Genomic DNA, 18802 nt, shown 5'->3' on the forward strand with positions numbered 1-18802 from the left:
TTCTTCATAAGATTGCAGAAAAATATGATGATATGCTATGCAATTGGAAAGAATCCAGTTCCATAATAATCACCTAAAGTTACTGACCAAGCACAGAAGACATTCATGGGACATAAACCAGTAAAATTGAAAGTTAGAACAGTTCAAATAGAATTCCTATATTTAAGTCGAGCAGTAAAATGTAGATGATGTTTGGATTATCAGTTTTTTAAACATGTAGCTTACTGAAGAAATAAACTCCATATTTTTACAAATTCTAAGCAAACAGAACACGCATAAAATGCTACATGTATAATTGATTATTAAAAATTCAAGGTCGTATATACGTTTGGACTTAGGTTTACTCATTGCCAAAAAATTTGGGACAATTTTATTGCAGTTAGGAAACTAGCAGTTGTCCTGTGTGCTTTGCCTAGGAGTAACTACTATTGCAGAGGCCTCTCCATCTCCTGGCTTGTGAAGACCAGAAAGGAATGAGCCAAGGTGATGTGCTTTAATTCTGATGTCTAAACAAGCACACAGTTCATTGCACAATCTCTGAAGTGCAAACTAAAATCAATCATATCTCTTCCTGGTACAAGATTTTAGCCAGGCTGGCTGACAGGGCTTGTGTGAACTATTACAATTGCCACAAATGTGCTTTCTAATAAAGAATTGATCTAGATATGCATAAAAAGCTGCAACTAACAGCTATCAGCTATGTGAAATCTCCACAAATCTATGAGGGCAGGTCCAAAGGTAATGCCTCCCATTTTATTACGTTGGCCCACAATGTCAGAGGTGGATGCTGGAGGTATGGCAGTAGAGGCTGAACCTTCCTGCCAGTACTCCATTACATTTTGCTGCTGTGTGACAGATGGCAGCAGAGGGGCAGTCTGACAAAATGGCATCCGACATGGAAGTGCATATAGAGCAAAGTTGCCATCAGATTCTTCTGTGTTGGAAAAATGGCACGCGCTGACATTTGTCAGTGCTGCTCGTTGAATGTTGATGGAAACAAAATTGTAGATATGAGCTCACTGAGGCAGTGGGTGGTGAGTTTCAGCAGTGGCAAGGGCAACTGTGTGTCACTTCTTCTGGTGCAGATTGTTACAAGTGCAGCATGCAGGCTCTTGGTCACTACTGGCAAAAATGCAGAGTTGGTGGTGGTGACTATGTTGAAATACTGCTTTGTAACTGACAATTTGCCCTATCAAATGGTGTTATTGTGCTCTTTGTATTTATTGAAGTTTCCATGGAAATAAATAGGAGGCATTACTTCCAGTGTAACCTATGTATATAGTATTTATTTCTTCTCCCTTGGAGTCATATTGATTCCACCTCCATTTCTTATTAAAGCAAAAAGAGGAAAAAAAAAAAGAGGAGGGGGGCTCTGAAAACAGTAGTACAAATTTATTTTATTACGATGTTAATGACAGAAGCTGCAAGAAGTAGATGCATTCAAAGAAAGGTGGTTGACAGTTGAATTCAGGCAGGTTGGCATGAGTGGTGTGCTCAGTGACACGCAGAGGGGCTGGGAGGGATTAGCAGGTGTCCCCATCAGCAAAACTTCGTGTCCTGATGAAGAAGAATCTCAGATTTCCCTTCTTAAAGCAAAATATCCAGATTTTTTCTTGAGTAAACTGCCATGGGAGACGTGATGATCCCCAGCAACCTTCATATTACATTCTGATTCTTTTGCCCAAACCTTTATATGTTTTCTAGTTTTATCAAAGATATGTGCTATTTTGAGGACTTCAGTTCCAGGAGTCCTGTGATAATATATGAGCATTCATCTTGATTCTGAGAAAAACATACAGAAGACGTGATGAAGAGGAAATGTACAGGGGCCTCTACAATATTTACATCTGGAGATTATTACAATTTAGAGTGTTTTTGCTTCTTAGCAAGAGCTACTCATCTATTGCCAGTCAGATTTTATTTTCCATTTACAGCGGTGACTCTGTGGCAAGAATATAGAGATTCGAGAACATTAAAGAAATGTCAACATTTATTTTTGCAAGCCTTCTCCAGAGTATTGTAGTTTTCTCTGCTAGACAAAACACATGGCCTTATTGAAGACTGAACTGACTGTTGCTCTAAACATAGTTGTGGTAAGCTGGAAAGACTTCCTCTAAATAAGTATCGATCGTGCATATTGCCTTCATGGCATTTAAATATAAAAGAATATTCAGTCTGAAAAACGGAGTGGAGTTTAAAGATTTAAATGTCTCTGTCTGCCTCTGAGGAGAGGTAAATTAAGTCTACAAACAAAGATATTTGGCACACTCCTTCCTTTAGCCATAGATGAAACATAGCTGATTTGAAAACTGTGTAAGAACTGTTCCAGAATGCATGTTCTCAAAAGGTAGCTGAAGATCTTGATGAGAAGACAAGCACAGGGGAGTACACATAAACTGTCAGTCAGGAACTGCCACCAGGTAGATTATTACTGATCTCTGAAAAATGCCTTCACATATTATTAGTGTTCCATGTTGTATTAGTGCTACAGCAGCCACTGGTATTGTGGGGAGATAGCAATCTGGCAAACAGCTACTAGCTGTGACAGAAAATATAATTCAGTATGAGTGAATAATCTTCCAGCTTATCAATTGCACAGCTACAGGATCCTTCTATCCTCAGCTTCCTGGAGATACATATGCCAGCCAAGCGTATTTCTGTTGAACTGCAGACCTTCAGACCTGTGTATTAGCACAGAAAATTGCCTAGTTGATTGCTCAGTACTTCTCGCACCTGTGTGTCTGGACAGAAGGAATTCTATTCTCTCTATGAATAGCATGGATAGCTATAAGATTTCAGTATTCTCTACTATCTTGAAGTATTAGAATACTCTTCACTGTGTTGTCTAATGAACTTGAGTCTTAATGTAGGAACAGGAAGAGGAAAGGAAGCTTAATTATGTACAGAACAGCCATAAGTTAGGGCTTAAATATGCATTTAATCAACTGAAAATGTAGTAATGTTGCTTGAAACCCCCTTGAATGTTCATCTTCAAATTACTGAGGCATGTAAAAATTAAGAGAAAATTTTGCCAAAGATGAAACTACTAGCAAATGATTGTTTCCAGAACCAGCTCAGAAAAAAATGAAGATACACTGTTGATCCCTGGAGCTTAGACTAAAAAGCCCTTGTAACTTTTCTGACTTTTTAATCAAAATGAGTAGGGTACTAGCAACTGAATCCTTAAATCCTGAAATGAAGAAGATATAAATGAGTACCTGCTAATGAAAGGAAGTTTTAATCTATGGAGAAGAGAGCTGGTAACTGGATACTCAAAGAACACAAGGAACCTGTCTGCATGAATTTAGAAGTTTAAATATAATTTGGTTTCAAATATCTTTTTTTTTTCTTTTTTTCCTCATAGGCAGCCATCAGACAAAAAGAATAGATAAAAACTGAAAATCACATAGGATTATGAAAGCCTCTTAGAGGACTTTTTCAGGAAATGCTGTTATATCTGAAATTCTGCAAGCGCCCTATGTTTTCCACAAAGTTATTCAAAAAAAGTTCAAAGATTCAAATGAAGCCTGAAGAATTATTTGCCTTGATTAGAAGGAACATCAAGCACATCAGTGGTCTAAGCTTTTATTTCACCTCCTGCCAGTTCCTTACTGTGTCATGATACGTTATGGGCTGATAGGTAATAGATTCTGCTTCAGAAGAGCCTGAAGGAATAGAGATTTCACGGATTCAGTTCAATGAGGAATAAGTTTTTACAAAGCCAAGAGAGTCTTTTGGTTCAGCTTTCATTATAAGAGGCAGAGAAGAACAGTGCTACAAGCATGGAATTGTACCATACAGAGACAGTTTTCCTCTCTGAATATCCCTTTGGACTGTAAATGTGAAAAGGCAAATATTTCTCACCTCTTATCAGGCTGAAGCAAAGGACTCACTGATCCAGATTAATCCAATGCTATTTTTTGCTAGCAAGACCACCTTGCATCATTTATCCTGACAAATTAAGGAATTAAAGCTATTGGGAGGAAAAAAATAAGTTTGTTATCTAGAAGGGGCAGCAGGGTTTAAAAACTTAATTATAAAAATTTGCCCATTTTTATTAGTCAAACAAATTATGAAAGTGTTGAAAAATGAATTATGAGACCAGTAACACACACAGTGTTATAGAAGTAACATGTAAAATCTATTCCTTACGAGTATGTTGCATTTACTTGGCACATTGACCTCCTCAGAAATTTGCTAGAGGGACTTTAAAATTATATAGACAGACACACAGACAAACAGATAGATAGATAAGTAGATAAGTAAATGGAAGATATTGTAACTGTCCTGAAAACTGAAAATTGTTCGCAGAATGTTTGTCTTCCTATGAAATTATTGTTTCAATGTAAGAAAAGTCTCTCAAACACTGTTTGGCTGCATGAGACCAGATAGACAGCAGGTATACATATCAATAAATATTTCTTGCCTTCTTACTTAAAATCATAATGCCTAAACTGGAGGGAGCTGTAAAGCATCACATGCCCTGGACTGATGATCCCATGCAAATCTAACTCAGTTATGTGCCCTGATCATTGAATGATTCTGTCATTCTCTGTTTCTTCGTGTTTTCCTCTCATTCAAATAATTGCTTAGAGAGAGAGAGAATGAGATAACACATACCTGGGTGCTATCCCAATGCAGAAGCAGAGTGAAATTTCAGAAACCCTTCTGGACCTCCAAATTCAAACAACCTCTGCACTGGGAAGGTTTGGCAAATACATGTGGAAATTAATTTTATTGAGGTATTAAGTTGGTACTCATAAAAAATTCACTGGAGATTTCAACAACATATTTATCTGTTCATTGTGACTGAAGCAATTTTATGTTTCATCCATTTAACTCAAATATCCCAAGATAATGGAAATAAAGTCCACGCTAGTCCAGGAATGAGTGGTTCATACCTTCTGAAGCTGACCAGCCTCATAATTTCTATAACAGAAGCTATGCAATCAGCTAGTCAAACAGACCTGATGAGTAATCATTGTTATCAAAGCCATCAACAATAAGCATGAAGCAACCAAGATTTAAACATCCAGTATAAAATGAGCACTGCTGAGTAGCAAAATATTCTAGCTATTTTTGACCACATTCACTGTAACAAGTAGCTTGTTTATCAAGAGAATCAAATGAATTGTCAGAAACAGTGGCTCAGGGAAAATTTGAAATTGATGATAGAATGGCAAAGTCCTAAAATTTTAACTTTACACTTAGTATAAAGTAACAGTATATTACACAAATGCTATTCCAGCTGTAGGTTCAGACAATCAACATGACAGTTCATTAAACAAACAAACTGAAATTACAAACAAACTAAAAAAAACCAACAAAACAAATAAAAATGAAAACCTTGTACTGGAGTGAGAGAAGCATCAGTTTCGGACCACCTTTAAGAGTATCTTATCTGTAACAGATGCAAGTTGTCAGTTCCCTTGGAAAATGCACAAAAACTGTTGCACATATTAGACAGCCCTTTACACAGTATACCTTCCAGCTCCTAAAAAATATCACTGTGAAAATTTCTTAGTTAAAATTGCATATACCTCATCAATAAAAGCTGCTGCTTTTAACCCATTAAAAAAATAATAATAATCCAGTACTTGCATGTAAGACTTAGATATGGTACAAAAATTATTCTTTCATTTTTGGTTGCTGTAACAGCCATCGAACTGATGGAGAATGCATAGGAGTGCAGAAGAGAGAAGAGATCATTTAGAAAGAGTACTTTACAGCAGAGGAATATCATTTACACTATTATCACACTGTGCACAAGTCTCCCTGAAGACCTGACAGTGACCCAAAGTGTGTGGGTTGGTATAATGTATATATAATACATCCTTCTCAGCGTGCATGATTTAGAAAATGTGTGGTCTTCGAAGTCAAATAGATGGACAAGCTTTATGCTCAGAGAGAAACGAAGAATTAAGGAGTAAAATAAAAGTGGTGATTTAGAGATCTCCAGAGGGAGTGTACTACATCTTGGGTACCCCCTGCACTACATTTCTGGGAATTCAACTGAAACAAAAAAAAGGGAGCAGGGTATCAAACAGTCTTCCAACATTAGATATAAATCAGAACGTGCAGCACAAAAGAACTGGAGGGGGTGTAGGAATGACTAACAAAGCAGTGAGGTGCACAACAAGGAAGGAGAAAGAAGGAAATCACAGAACAAAAAGCAGATGGCCTGAAAGCGTTAGCAAAAGTGAGAGCCCTGCATGCTGGAAGAGCAGCTTCCCAGGATGGCTTCAGGCAGGAGCCACAGCATTGCTTAACAGGCCTCTTGATAACGCAGCAAAGAACCAACCTAAGAGAAAATGTGAAAAAGAAATTCATTTCAGCCCATGTCAGACAGACAACATGCTGTTATTAGGAGAATCATTATGGAGAGGTAGATATGAGAAGAATCATTCCCTACTTCTATGGATTTCTAAAATTTGGATGTAGTGTAGTTAGAGATCAGACATTTACAGAGACAGTGCAGGAAATATCCTTTTCTCTGCCAAAGATGTTCATATTTCCAGACCACTGAGACCAGGGCACACCACCCCCAGATTTCATGTGCAAGCAATATACTGCTTGTATAGCAAAGGGAGTGGCATTTCTGCACACCAGAGCCATGAGCTCAATCATGCACTCAGTCATAGTCTTTACCCAGCCAGAGACTCTATACTTTTCTATATAGCTACTAACATTCCAGCACATTTCTTCAAATAAAAAATCATGTTCCCATCCAAAAAGAAACTTTGATGAGCTCAGGATGAAATGTAGCACACTCAACAGGAGATGAGTGACTCAGTAACTTCATAAAATCTTTTAATCCTGATCATCACCTTTTATCATTTCTTCAATTCTCTACCTGGCAGAAGATGGTGGAGTAACTCATTTTAAACCATACAGCTGATAAGCGATTTGGACTGAATAATAATGAAGAACAAGCCTAGCAAATACAAACAAGGTTAATGACTTCCTACAGTCATTTTACCATTTCAGACTTGCATTTTTTAAGCAACCAAAACTGTGTGATGAGATGCGAGGCTGGTAGGTTTGTTCATAGTTAAGAGTTAAGGCATTATATACTTATACTCCCTTTTTTGAGATACAGTTCTCAATCACCTTTTAATTTTGGCATTCTTGTGATCTGAACTTCTAAAGTCACAATTTTTTACTCACTGTCATCCAAACTGTTATTTTTTTCCAGTTGCAGCTATTTTCAAGACCACAGTGGAAGAAATAAAGTTGGTTGTTGGTTAGGTGTGTTTTTTCCACATTAAAAATCAAATAAACTCTACAAGTCCTTTGGCACTGGAGCTGTGTTTCAGAACTTGTCAGGTGTGCCTTTGGTACCAGGAATAGGCCTCTTGTCATATCGCTAATTTGGCCAGATGGCAAGAGGCAATATATATATCTTTGGGAAAAACACTCCTTTTCACAGCGAGTCAATGAAAACACTGTACATCTGGATAAAGAGTTAGAATGAGATAAGAAAGATGTTTTTTTCCAGCTCTCAATCTTTCTGTGTGAGGCCCCTCAAATTTGAAAAGCTATTTGTGAAGTGCATGAATGAGTGAGCAGGATAAATATCCTTCAGTGAACTAGAGGCCACTGAATGAAGATAGTAGGAGTTGGGTTGAAAACAAAAAACAGGATATTACTAAAACTTCCTTTTATAAAAATTCCTGTATATATAGCAAAGTACAAGAATTGACATGGATTATTTTTTTTTTCATTTGATTTGTTTCCTAGAGTAATGAATGAGAAACTAGTAGAGACTATAGAGTGGTAGCTCCTTGAGGAGGACTGTAAGGAATTCTGTCTTCAGTCCTTTAAGAACCATCTCTTTGTCTCTGGCATTACAAAGCAATTTGTTTATTAAAATCATAGAGCATGTTTGGAAGAGACTTGGAGAAATAATGTCACCCGTTCCCCGGTCTCGAACAAGATCAACTTTGAAGATCTCTTATCGAAGCTGCACAGTTATAATGCCCATAACTACACAATCCATACCTCACTGCTTTTCTACTGCAAAATACAGACCTGTCTCCAAACATGCTCTTCAGGTAACTAAAAATAGATGGATACTTGTGGAAACATAAATAGATGGAAACTTATGGAAAATACATTTGGCTAGCAATTGTTCTTCAACTGCAATTGCAAGCATACACTTTCTAGTGGACTGATTTATGTTTTAGTCACAATGAAAGATGCTGTCTTTAGACATCTATTTTTATAATAATACCTGTACAAAGAACTAAGTGCCTGGAGCTGAACAAAAATGTAAGTTTAAAAAGTAACTGGTATGTTGGCCAAATATTTTAGTGAAGGTTTGGATGTGAATGAATGTTAAACAAAACCTAGTTACGCAATATTTGATCTGTGAGAGCTTAGAAATTTTAGAGTTTGGGGAATCAACACTACTATATTTGAATGATTAAAAATATAAGAGGCTGCTTAAAGGTGAAAATAACAGGAGCTTGTAGTAAAAAAAAGATGAAAGCAAATCAGCTAAACTGTGAATGGATAGTTTTGACCTTTTGATCTGACAAAACAATCACTGCAAAGCTGTTGATTTTATAATTGCAAAGAAGATGGGAAAACTCAAGTAAAATGGAGAGAATGCTTTAAATGGCATACATTATTACATTTCCTATCAGTTCAGCCACAGCTGTGCTTTGTTAAAGATTGTAATTATTTACTCTGAATTATAAGAAAAAGTCAATTTTATGGCCAGTCCTGGCTTGAAGAATAGGATAAAAAGGTAATTACTTAAGGCTGCAGGCTGGGGCAACATCCTGCATGCCTTCCAGTGCTTGAAGAGATGACGTGAATTCTTCCAAAATGAAGTATCACACTCAGTTCCTGTTGTTGTTGTAGCTGAGTGAAGTACTGAACCGTATAGGAGGATCTACTGTATGGAAGGGAAAGAACTGACTTCCCCTCTGCAGAAGTATCAGCTAACTTTATCTTCTTTCCTATTCGCAGTAGCAGAAAAAGGGAGAGACCTGCTCACCTTTATCCATACTTCTCTGTCCACTTCGCTCCCTTAGAAAGGCAGGAAATGTTACTGAGCCTGTCTTTCACCTGCCTATTTCTTTACTGGAGGCCATGGAAAGTTAAATAAGAAATGCTATTTCATGAAATACTGATAGAGATAGTGCAATGAGTCTAATAGTCCCAAAGAGGTTTACAACCTCTTCTGTTTCATGTAAGTTCCCTTTCCCACCCATCTTTCAAGTTGCAGCAGAGGTGTCTATGGTGGGAGTCTGAGAACTCAGTCTAAAGAAAAGCTAAGCTGACTGAAGGGATTATTTTACTATCCAAGGCTTGTTAAAACATCTTTTTCTTTTTCTCTTTCTTCTGCGCCATTTGATTTACCTTTGCTAATCTCTTTTTTACTTCATATCATGCAAATTACAGGGGCACTAAAGAGTTTTAAAGATAGAAGAGTCCTGAGCTATAAATAACATATCTGTTTGAAAATAATTCAGTAATGTCAGCACTTATTACCGTAAGCCTGTAACATTTATTAAGAGCCCAAGAGATAGTGAGATCAGCATCAGAGAAACTCAAATTTGGGGCTTTTTTTTTTTTTTTTTTTTTTTTTTTTACTTTTTTTGTGTTAGCAATCACAAGTCTATACTGATCTGTGATTTTTTTTTATGGTGATGTACCATTGTAGTGTCTCTTATCAAGCAATAAGTTTATTTAAACTCAGTCACAAATGTCCTTTCCTCTTTGGGTGCCATCAGCCTGGATGCTGCAAAACAGGTTTACCACCTCAATGAATATAACATGTCCGTAGTTAAGCAACTCTCAGCTCCTACAGATTGGACCTAAGGAGGAAAAAATACCAAAGCACAATAGGGTTATTAAGGGCTCAATATTGCACCATCTATCTCTATTGCTCAGCCTCAGGCAAAATGAAATGGTGAAAAAATAAATCAAACACAGATATTTCCACCACTACCTACTGCACAGGATAGCCATTTTTTTGATCCATCTGCAACCAGTGCATCAATGCCTGTAACAAGCCCACCACAAATGTATAAGCTGGCCTTAAATCAACTCTCAGCTCTTCATAGAGACCTCTGTCTGTAAATCACCAAAACCTGTCTCTGCTTGATATATGTCAATAGCTCAAACCCTTAGAGCTTTTACCTTCTGTTTCCACCACTTCTGCAATCACCTTCATAGCAAAATCCTGTGCTTTCGTCTTGCTTAACACAGCTTGAACACTTTCATTTCTGTAGCAACTGGTACGTTCACCTCACCTTTGAAAGGTCTCTATTTTTAACTAGGCACAAACACAGCTAAGGTTGTAGAGCATCCTTTCACAGAGGCAAAAAGTCCAGCTGTGACAATCGACATACTGATTTACCTCTCCTTTGGTGTCTCTAGTTTGGCTGCTGCCTTGCACAAGCTTCCCTCGCTTTGTCCTGTATTTGGAAAAGAGAATTTTGAAATAAATTGTCTTCACTTGTTATCCTAAGTCCTTTTCTTTTATGGAGAATATCATATTTGTTTCACTTATCCCTCTGGTCTTTTTGCTTGCCTGTTTAGATTTTTTTGTTTGTCACTTTCTTCAGCTTTTAAGGAAAAGCTTTTCTTAAAAGCTAAAATGAAGTTACCTGAAATGACTTCCATTGGAAGCATTTGTTTCTACCCTTGAGTGATTTTCCATTCCATCACAAAGCAATCCTGTATACTGCAATTAATACTGACAAGTTAATAAATCTTAGCTGAGCTTTTTTATTTTATAGCTTTTTGCTGTTATTGTTTTTTTTCTTTCATATATATTTCGTATAGGGAGTCCAAAGCCACTATGAAAGTTCACCTCAGAAGTACCTTGCACAAAGTCTTCAAAATCAGTGAGAAACTGTTTTGCAGAATTATATGTTTTCCTATGAGAAATTTTTTCTTTGTTTTTCCACAATCAGTCAATAACTTTGGATGAGATTTCACCTATATAATATTAGGATAGCAACTTAAGAACAGATAAAATTGAATGTTTCACATGGCCTACATTTTACAACTTTCCATACTTTACATTTGAATCTTGAAATCAAGCTAGTTTTGGAGGATTTGGTATTTTACCACTTCTACTTGTATCTTTTGAAAAGTACAGGTTTTCAAAATCCAATTTAAAAATACTGAATGTAAATCTAAGTTAAAATATGCGTTTTATTAGGGAAGAATATCTGTTCTTTTGGGAGGAAAAAAAGAGTTGCTGATGAAATGTACATACCATACAATCTAGCATAGTCATACATTGCCAGAAAAGTAAGTAGATATTTCCTGGGTAAATTCAAGATAAAATGGTATTTTAAAAATATTTTGTAAACAATGTATGGTGAATATTTAAAAGCTACTGCTGCTTTGATCCTGCCTGGAAGACCACCATACATGGAGGAGCAGGTGATACACACAGGAGTTAACCTGAGTACACTCAGAACTGCACTGCGCTGCACATGCAGTGTGGCTTTTGCCCCTGTACTGCTGTGCAACAATCTCTTGGCTGCACAATCAGCCCCACTGACACATTGTAGTAATAGAGCCCACAGCCAGCTAAGTACTGGCAAATGCAACACCTATTTGTTCTTGCTTTCAACTAAAAGTGCAACAAGAATTTCTCATGGGAACATCCATTTTGTGTGCCAGTAGAAATGATGAACAGGGTTTTTCTCTTGCAAGAAAATTCTCAAGAAGCTCAAATTACAAAAATTGTGTCATTCTTTCCAAGGCCAGGGCCTGCATGGCTTGCTGCACATGATCTGAGGCTCATTCCAAGCCACACAACTAGGAGTTCCCAGCATCTAAAGTGATGTAAGACTATCTTTACTACTCTTTTTTTGCTTTACAGAGTTGTCTCTAATAAATAGTATTTTAAAGGATTCTTTAAAGAGCCCAAGTGCCCTTTTTACTAGGATTATAACAGACAACCATTTCCTAGTGCAAAACAACTACTTAGTTAAAACGATTATTTGGAAACAGCGGGACTATCTAAACTGCAAATGAAAATCAGTTTTTCTCATAACAGCCTAATTTCTATTTTCCTCTTCTACGTTTAGTGAAAATGCAAGTACCACTGTTTGAATAAAGGGTTGATGCCCAGCATGTGTGCAGCTATTGATGAAGTTCAGATTGGCGATGAAATGTATTTTCCCTGTCCTCTCCCCAGGAGAACTTTCAAGAGGCATTCAGAAAATTGGCTTAAACAACCTGCTCCTTCCCGTTTCAAGAACCATTTTTAATGTAGTCAAATACATGCAAATTACTCACAAAAATATTCTTCTTTAATCTTATGCATTCTAGACATTTAGTACAAACTGCCTCTGTAGCAATTACATGTACCTATTACAGAATGTGATGCTATCTTTAAGTCATCTCAGTACTAACCCAAGATCTCAAATTGACAACCCTTATGTAAAGTTGAAATGATTCTCTGATTACTCAATTAAGTGACCATCAGACAAGTAAATGTTTGGACTTACATTGTTCTTCCTTTGGCAGTTGTCTATATGCATTCCCATTATTATAAATGTGCTACCAATGTCATGTTTACTACAGAGAAAATATACCATCTGCAACCGCAGAGACTATAATTGCTGATAGAATAATAGATTTATAGAAAAGTTTGAGTTATAAGGGATCTTAAAGGTTTTCTAGTTCCAACCCACCTGCTGTGGGCAGGAACAACTTCCATTAGACCCAGCAGTCCAAAGCCCCGTCCAATCTGGCATACTTTGAACACATCTAGGGATGGGGCATCCACAGCTTCTCAGGGCAACATGTTCCTGTGCCTCACCACTCTCAAGTGAAGAATTTCTTCGTAATACCTAAACTAATCTTACCTTCTTTCAGTTTAAATCATTACCCCTTTTTCTATCACTACACTTACTGATAAAAATCCCTCTCCAGCTTTCTTGTAGGTCCTTTTTTATGTACTGGAATGCTGCACTGATGTCTCTCAGGAGCATTTTCTTCTCCAGGTTGAACAACCCAACTCCCTGAGCTTGTCTTCATAGAAGAAGTATTCCACCCTTGTGGCCCTTCTCTGGACTCTCTCCAATAGATTCACATCTCCCCTGTGCTGGGGGCCCCAGAGCTGAATGCAGTAGTGCAGGTAGGGTTTCATGAGAAAGGAGTAGAGAGGGAGAATCACATCCCCTGATCTGCCGGTCACAGTTTGTTTGCTGCAGCCCAGGATAAGTTTTGTTTTCTGGGCTGCAAACACACATTGCCAACTCGTTGAGTTTTTCATCAACCAGCATAACCAAGTCTTTCTCCTCAGGGCTGCTTTCAATCCATTCTTCATCCAGCCTATTTTTGAGTTTGGAATTATTCAGACACTAGTCTGCATTTAAGTGAATTAATCATGTATCAATACTTCAGAAACCAATAGCTTCATTTTCCTTTTTCATCTCCTTTTAGGAACTATGGTGCTGACACACAAAGTCATGTGACTGTCCAAACTGAGACTGTGCAGCAGCAGTAGTCTGCACTGGGTTTTAATCAATGTAAACTTGCTAATAATCTTTCAACATTTTCCCTGAGAGATCATTACTTCCTATAATCACATATACAATACAATTACCAGGAAGGGCAGGGCCCCTAGAGATCATTCATTTCATTCCCTCTACACAAACCACAGTCACCTACAACAGGATATTCAATCCAGCTATGAACATCTCCACAGAAGGAAACTCCACACCTTCTCTGGGTAACGTGTTTCAGTGTTCAACTACCATCCCAGTAAATAAATATTTCTTTATGTTTAAACACAACTGCCTGTGTTTCAGGAAAGGTATTCATGCACATTGATAAGAGCTTCCTGAGCCTGTTCTTCTCCTCTACAGGTTGAACACTCTTAGATCTCTCAGCATCTCCTCACATACAATCCCTTGACCATCTCTGTTGTCCTTTCCTGGACTCCAGCATGTCCATATCTCCCTCATATTGGGGAGCTCAGAACTGGATGCAGCACACCAGAGGTGTCTCACCAGTGTTGAGCAAAGAAGGGTCACCTTCCTTTACCCAATGGCAAACCTTTCTTAACACAGAACAGATTGCTGTTGGCCTTCTTTACTGCAAGGACATTTTGTTGGTTCATGGTCAGCTTCATTTTTGCCAGGATCCCAATGGCCTTCTATGCCAAGCTGCTTTCTAGTCAATTGGTCACTTGATTCTTCTTCCTCACCATGCAGTTTGTAGCATATACCCACCACAATATCACTTAAATTAATATGCCCTCTAATCATGACCCATAAGTTCTCAGCTAGCTTATCTTCTGTCCCAAGACACTGCTCTGTGCATTTCCACTGCTTTCTCACAAACAAGGTGGCTCCTTTCCTTGCCATTCCAGATGGTACTTCCTAAAGAGTCAGTATCCAACCATTGCATCCCACCATACATCTATAATGCCAGTGAGATCATAGGGCTGTAACTGTTTGTGTGCATTAGTGGACACACACTTCAGAGGCATCCAGTTTTGCCAATATCTCAGAAAATAATATGCAAATGTCTCATTTGTCTCAGCTAGAGAAGAGAATACTTGCAATTATATTTCCACTATTGAGAAATTACCTGATACGTCTTCCTGACAAACTCATCAGGTAACAACACTTGAGGTGACAGAGTCTATTTAATATCATGTGTTAGAGGATGTGACTCAACACTCAATGCTAGACTATAACACATAGCCTTATTGCATTGGCTTTGTTACATACGTAATTAACCAAAATAAAGAATTCTTGAATTTTGCAGAGTAGAGCATTTCTCTTATTAAATAGGATTTTGTCAGGCAATGAAAAGGGCAATTCAATAAAAACACAGGATAAAATACATGAAAATCTATAACCTTGGCTCAGCAATCTATGAAGAAAAACAACAAACAGCAATAGAGCACATGGAAATGCTTGCTGCAAGAGAACGATGAGGGCCATCTAAGGCCAGTTTCAAACTCAAAACAGAAGTATTTTCCATTCTGCCCAGTCAGCCCAGGTTTTGTCTAGCCAAATCTTGAAATATTTCAAGCATGGAAAACAAACAACCTCTAAACTGGCAGTTTGTGGCCCATGTCCTTCTTATATTATTGGCACTGGAACAGGCTGCCCAGGGAGGTTGTGGAGTCTCCTCTTCTGGAGATGCTCATAACCTTCCTGGATGCTCTCCTATGCAACCTACTTCAGGGAACCTGCTTTAGCAGAGGGGTTGGACTGGATGATCTCCAGAATTCCCTTAAAATCTCTAAAATTCTGTGATTCTGTGAGATAGTTTTAAGTTCAAGTCTTCTCTGGCCCTACAATAAAACTTCTGAAGTCTCACTTTTTACGAGTGTAAACGTGAGCAACTGAAGAAGTAGAATTCGCTTTAAGCAAAAGCAAATAATAATAATGTAATATAGTCAAATGTCAGCAGATCAAATTTTAAAGGAAGAGAATGAGTCTTAGAGAAGACCATAGTGCTACAGAGAATGAAAAAGCTTTCAAAAGTAGCTGAGATATACATCTGAAAATGATAATGAAATTTCTGAAGGAGAAAGCATATGACCTAATTATGAAGCAACAAACAAACCTGAAAAATCACATGAAAGCACTTGAATATGATAAAATGCTTATGAAGATTACAGATTGCATAGTTATAACTGGAGTGCTTTACATGAAGGAAAATGCTCAAATGTAAATACATCAAATATAAATGGGCTCAGGAGCACCAAAGAGCATCACTGTCTATCACTGCCACAATAAATAAATAAATACAATTTAAAAGCAGTTAGAAGTTGTAAATCTGAGTTTGCTTCATGAAAGTCTGTTTGTTTGCTTCGTAACTGCCTCCTCACTGACCCACTGGGGCCTTCTACATCTGGATGCATAAACTGGAGGATAAACTTTCAAGCTAAAGAATACATGTATATATACCCTTAAAGAGAAAGGGGAAAAGGTTGTAACATTCATCAGTGGCCTACACACATACATTTTTAATTATAATATATCTTCTGAATGACTTAAAAATAAGGAATGATCCTCTCCCCCTTCACATTTTAAAATTTTATTATTGTGAATATATTACGATGTTCTTGCATCTGTAAAGCTGATTTATCAAAATGTCTCTATTCCATAAATAAAAGGAGAGCAGGCAGCAGGTTTCATGTTGTCAGCAGTATACATAGACATAAATTGCATTTTCTCATAAACAAGTAGTAGGAAGGTGATCTATCCCTGTCTGAAGGAAGTGCCTCCCCAGCTGTGATTTGTGAGACTATATTGCTAGTGAGAATATTTTAAAGGAGATTTTGGTCTCAGATAGTGCATAGATTCATCTATCTAAAGAAATATAAGCACAACAAGTAATTCTAGTTGCCTGTTTTTTAGTATGGAATCCTCAAGCCTAAAGCAATGATTGATTGAATTATTTACTAGTGCTAAGAACTCAGCTGGGAGGCTAATAAGAAGTCCTAGATTCTAAATCTTCTTTTACAAACTTTATATATTACAGATTTCCTCCAGAGCATTTTACTTACACATCTTTGGAGTAACAAGCACCCAGTCAACTGTAACAGCCTGGAAAGTCACAACTTAGTAATTCTTCTTTTCCGTCACTCAGTGATCTTTTGCAATCTTCTTCCCCAATACAAATATTTCAACAGGAAGGGTAGCTTGTTGGGGTTTTTGTTTGTTTGTTTGTTTTGCCTGAAAATAAAATGCTTTCATTTTCATCTGAAAACTCAGTGTTCAAATTCTCAAAAAAGAAATCAAATATGTATAGAAGGAGAGGTAGAAAAAAACCTCTCCAAGACCCATCATCCCTGGAAAATTCCTAAGGGATTCTTTAACCTATAAAAATAAAGTGCATCAAGGCAATGATGCTGTGATTTACAGACCTGAGGGAAAAGTGGAAGATGACACCTTGATTAATGTTCCTTCTCCTCAGTCATGTTACTTGAAACCTTAAGAGATGATACATAAGGAAATATCTTATATGGATGTTATGATCCACTTTCAGCCCAGGAACAGGATTTGCAATTTTTCCAGTACTTTCTCTTAGTTCTGGAGGAAAGCCTTCACAGAAAAGGAAAAAAAAAAAATCAGAGCTTCAAAGTACAGGGTAAGGGGGCAGAAAGTTGCTATTAATAGAAGAAAATTACAAAATATATAAACCCTTGCTTTTGGAAGCTTCAGATGCAAAGTCTGTATCGGGAAGATGGGACACAAAATTACATTGACTAGTACTACCACCATTTCTATAACAGCAACTGATAGTCAAAGACTTTGCAATTATCTCTATGTCCTGAAGAACCAGAATTCTAAGGGAGTTATTCAATTACCTAAATACAAGCATTTATTGTTATTTAGATGACCTAGCTATCCAAGATAGCTGCAAGTACTATTATAAACAAAAGCTTCGGAAGAAACTCCTGCAGAGGCAGTGGAAGCCAGGTAGGATATGCTTGTGTTTCTAAAATAACACCTGGTTCTTCTGCTTAGGCAGCAAAATCCACCCTACTCTTCTCCCCCAACTCCTACCCAGCCTCAAGGTGTCTTTCTGTGTTTACTTAAAGCTGAATCCTTTGGAAAATATACTCTTTGTCTTAACTTAGATTGCATTTTCAGACCAGCTATCAAAAGGAATGAGGTTCATGTAGTAACATTTTTAATGTGTCTTTATATGAACACGTACATCACTGTCTATACGCATTTTCCATTTAACAGCTTTTGAACAATTTCAGCCAAACTGACAGATGAACAGTGGCTTCAGAGGCATTAACAATCTACAAGGGTCATGAAAGTAAGATAGACAAATGACTCTATTAGTGCCCTGACAAGAAAAAGAGTGGTATCAATTTTATTACAGATGCTGAAGAGCCATACAACAGAGAACTAATATGAGCACTCCAGCAGAAAGAAAAACTTCATCTGAAGTTAGATGCTCTACAAACATTAAAAAGCCCATCCACAGGAAGCCAAGCTTCATCAGTTTCACAGCTCACAGAGTTATCCCAGTTGTTATCACACTTCCACAGCCATTTTTAATAGCATGTGCCTCTCGAGCAGCATGGAAGTTGGACATAGTGTAAGAAACTAGAAAGTTGAAAGACCATAAACCAAACACAAAACCAAGGGTCTGCAGGGGTAGAGAATAACTCATGTTTTCATTCTTACATTTTCAGGGTGCAAATCTGAAATATCAATAATGAAAGAAAATGTGAGAAAACACATGGCATTATGTTTCTATTTAAGCTGAGAGAAATTTTCATAAGTAATCGTAGATATCCCATGAAAGTAATATTAAATAGCTTAGTATTTGACTCATCTAACATCTTATGGAGGCAATTCTGGTTTGTTCAACTGTTTCTCCCATACTTGCTTTATTAGCTACTGCCAATCTTTTCCTTGCTTAACAGAATAACTTGACACTTTAAATCAATTTTGTAAGTGAAAAAAAAAAAAAAAGATCCCATACTGTCTCTGCTGGTTTTGGCTTGTTTTTATTCCTACATAGTTGTATGGGAACTGTTAGGTCATGGACTGAACCAGTAATTGAGCGCTTGGTGAAGGGGCATAACCAGATCAGGAGGCAGAGGTGGAAGCTGTGCAACAAGAAGGGGTGGACCCAGGGCCCTCTCCTCCCCAGCCTCATTGAAGACCTGGCAGCCACAGATGTGCCTGTACTTGGAGACTGTCTCCTTTGGAGTGTTTGGTAAGCACTAATCCTTGGAAAGGGGTAAGCAATTCCTTCTTTATTACTGGACTGTGACAGATATGTTTCTTGAGTGATCTGAAATTGGTTTAAAGCAACTATACCTGCTGCA

General features: G+C 37.5%; 1 long non-coding RNA gene across 1 annotated transcript; it reads right to left on the reverse strand.

The window, feature by feature from the left end:
- LOC110397166 lies at positions 1374-17037 on the reverse strand. The gene is made up of 3 exons (XR_002437585.1): positions 16874-17037; positions 16514-16682; positions 1374-6301 (listed from the first exon to the last, which is right to left on the reverse strand). It is a non-coding gene; the product is annotated as an uncharacterized LOC110397166 (long non-coding RNA).

This window comes from Numida meleagris, chromosome 3, assembly GCF_002078875.1.
Source record: "Numida meleagris isolate 19003 breed g44 Domestic line chromosome 3, NumMel1.0, whole genome shotgun sequence".
Classification (NCBI taxonomy): Eukaryota; Metazoa; Chordata; class Aves; order Galliformes; family Numididae; genus Numida; species Numida meleagris.